Source organism: Salmo trutta, unplaced genomic scaffold (genome assembly GCF_901001165.1).
Source record: "Salmo trutta unplaced genomic scaffold, fSalTru1.1, whole genome shotgun sequence".
Classification (NCBI taxonomy): Eukaryota; Metazoa; Chordata; class Actinopteri; order Salmoniformes; family Salmonidae; genus Salmo; species Salmo trutta.
This window is the reverse complement of record NW_021823104.1, coordinates 2,482,500-2,486,250: the sequence shown is the minus strand read 5'-3', so window position 1 is coordinate 2,486,250 and position 3,751 is coordinate 2,482,500.

Genomic DNA, 3,751 nt, shown 5'->3' with positions numbered 1-3,751 from the left:
CTTTGCATTTTTTATGATATATTTTACTGTTTGTGTTTGTACCACAGGAGGTTGGTGGGACCTTATTTAGGGAGGACAGGCTTGTAATGGCTGGAGTGGAATAAGTGGAATGGTATCAAACACGTGGTTTCCATGTGTTCCATTTCATTCACTCTGTTCCAGACATTATTATGAGCCGTCCTCCCCTCAGCAGCCTCCTCTGGTATGTACTGTCCTGTATGTGAGAGAGATCCAACAAGGAATTACAATGTATGTATTACTTTTAATACCTGCAAATGGCAAATAAACTACTGGAACTCCTTATGAATATCTGCAGCCGACAAGAGGTGAAAATATTACAGGAATATTCTGCAAAATGTTGATGAAGACGTCACTCAATCCACCCAAAACAACATGCAGTCTTTCCACAAGACTCCCATGAAGTTATAGTGTGACGTTATGAGTCGACGTTAAAGTAACATTCTCACAACATACTGCACTTGTTTTATCCTGTTTTAGATGTATCCTCTGTTTAAACATTTAAACTCTTACAATAACACCGTTAAAATACCAATGTGATCATTTCTTGTCTTTTATGTTGGAAAAACAAATTGTACAATTATATGTGGACATACCCTCCATAGTTGTACAAGTATACATGGATATATTGTACTTTTCATAATAAAACATACTTGAAAACAAGAAAAAGCATGTTATTTGTGAAAACTATTTTGTTATTGATTTTACATTGCCTCTGTCAGTCTCAGGTTGACGTTTGTCATGAATCTTGACCTGGAGGCAGAACTGTGCGATTTCCTCTAGATATGCCAGCTGCAAAGTCAGAATTGGCTGTGGAAAATAATGTTGTTTTATGGTCTTAATTTAAGGGAAGGATTAGCAGTGTGGTTAGGGTTGAGGTTAGGATTAAAATCTGATTGTATTACTTTGTGCCTGTGCCAGCTAGTGAATTCTTTGCTGAACTGCCTCCAGGGCAAGATTCATGACAATAAATGCCAACCTGCCTCCAGGGCAAGATTCATGACAATAAATGCCAACCTGCCTCCAGAACAAGATTCATGACAATAAATGCCAACCTGCCTCCAGGGCAAGATTCATGACAATAAATGCCAACCTGCCTCCAGGGCAAGATTCATGACAATAAATGCCAACCTGCCTCCAGAACAAGATTCATGACAATTAATGCCAACCTGCCTCCAGAACAAGATTCATGACAATAAATGCCAACCTTCCTCCCAGTCGTCCCCTCCTTATCTTTACAAGGCTGCAGAACATGCAAGCTAGTGATGTGGGGGTTCTCTCATAACCCTCAGTCCCCAGGTGGGTGGATGGCAGGTTGAATAAAGAGAAGCTAGTGATGTGGGGGTTCTCTCATAACCCTCAGTCCCCAGGTGGGTAGATGGCAGGTTGAATAAAGAGAAGCTAGTGATGTGGGGGTTCTCTCATAACCCTCAGTCCCCAGGTGGGTAGATGGTAGGTTGAATAAAGAGAAGCTAGTGATGTGGGGGTTCTCTCATAACCCTCAGTCCCCAGGTGGGTAGATGGCAGGTTGAATAAAGAGAAGCTAGTGATGTGGGGGTTCTCTCATAACCCTCAGTCCCCAGGTGGGTAGATGGCAGGTTGAATAAAGAGAAGCTAGTGATGTGGGGGTTCTCCCATAACCCTCAGTCCCCAGGTGGGTAGATGGCAGGTTGAATAAAGAGAAGCTAGTGATGTGGGGGTTCTCTCATAACCCTCAGTCCCCAGGTGGGTAGATGGCAGGTTGAATAAAGAGAAGCTAGTGATGTGGGGGTTCTCTCATAACCCTCAGTCCCCAGGTGGGTAGATGGCAGGTTGAATATAGAGAAGCTAGTGATGTGGGGGTTCTCTCATAACCCTCAGTCCCCAGGTGGGTAGATGGCAGGTTGAATAAAGAGAAGCTAGTGATGTGGGGGTTCTCTCATAACCCTCAGTCCCCAGGTGGGTAGATGGCAGGTTGAATAAAGAGAAGCTAGTGATGTGGGGGTTCTCTCATAACCCTCAGTCCCCAGGTGGGTAGATGGCAGGTTGAATAAAGAGAAGCTAGTGATGTGGGGGTTCTCCCATAACCCTCAGTCCCCAGGTGGGTAGATGGCAGGTTGAATATAAAGAGAAGCTAGTGATGTGGGGGTTCTCTCATAACCCTCAGTCCCCAGGTGGGTAGATGGCAGGTTGAATATAGAGAAGCTAGTGATGTGGGGGTTCTCTCATAACCCTCAGTCCCCAGGTGGGTAGATGGCAGGTTGAATAAAGAGAAGCTAGTGATGTGGGGGTTCTCTCATAACCCTCAGTCCCCAGGTGGGTAGATGGCAGGTTGAATAAAGAGAAGCTAGTGATGTGGGGGTTCTCTCATAACCCTCAGTCCCCAGGTGGGTAGATGGCAGGTTGAATAAAGAGAAGCTAGTGATGTGGGGGTTCTCCCATAACCCTCAGTCCCCAGGTGGGTAGATGGCAGGTTGAATAAAGAGAAGCTAGTGATGTGGGGGTTCTCTCATAACCCTCAGTCCCCAGGTGGGTAGATGGCAGGTTGAATAAAGAGAAGCTAGTGATGTGGGGGTTCTCCCATAACCCTCAGTCCCCAGGTGGGTAGATGGCAGGTTGAATAAGTAGAAAACAATAGGCTACATAAAACAATCCATAAATGTATAATTATTATGTAATTTACACAAAATGACAAGGACAATTTTCTTTCCATGACAAACTGACCAGGCGTAACTCAATATTAGGAAGGTATCCTTAATATTTTGTCCACTCAGTGGTTCTGACCCTTTACGTAACAGTCAATCCTCTTTACCAGGAAACCTTCTTTAAATTTCCCCAAATGTTTCCACACTGCTGCTCTCTCACAGCTGCTCCAGGGCCTCTTGGGTTGAGGAGTCATTCTCTTCTAACCTGATCACAGCTGCTCCAGGGCCTCTTGGGTTGAGGAGTCATTCTCTTCTAACCTGATCACAGCTGCTCCAGGGCCTCTTGGGTTGAGGAGTCATTCTCTTCTAACCTGATCACAGCTGCTCCAGGGCCTCTTGGGTTGAGGAGTCATTCTCTTCTAACCTGATCACAGCTGCTCCAGGGCCTCTTGGGTTGAGGAGTCATTCTCTTCTAACCTGATCACAGCTGCTCCAGGGCCTCTTGGGATGAGGAGTCATTCTCTTCTAACCTGATCACAGCTGCTCCAGGGCCTCTTGGGTTGAGGAGTCATTCTCTTCTAACCTGATCACAGCTGCTCCAGGGCCTCTTGGGTTGAGGAGTCATTCTCTTCTAACCTTCTATAGGGAAGGTAGGGGAGAGGAGGGGGGTATAAGGAAGGTAGGGGAGAGGAGGGGTATAGGGAAGGTAGGGGAGAGGAGGGGGTATAGGGAAGGAAGGGAGAGGAGGGGTATAGGGACGGTAGGGGAGAGGAGGGGTATGGGGAAGGTAGGGGAGAGGGGGGTATAGGGAAGGTAGGGAGAGAGGGGGTATAGGGTTAGGGGAGAGGAGGGGTATAGGGAAGTAGGAGAGGGGGGGTATGGGGAAGGTAGGGAGAGGAGGGGGTAGGGAAGGTAGGGAGAGGAGGGGGTAGGGAGGTAGGGAGGGGGGGGGGTATGGGAAGGTAGGGGAGAGGAGGGGGTATAGGGAAGGTAGGGGAGAGGAGGGGGTATAGGGAAGGTAGGGGAGAGGAGGGGGTATAGGGAAGGAGGGAGAGGAGGGGGTATAGGGAAGGTAGGGGAGAGGAGGGGGTATAGGGAAGGTAGGGGAG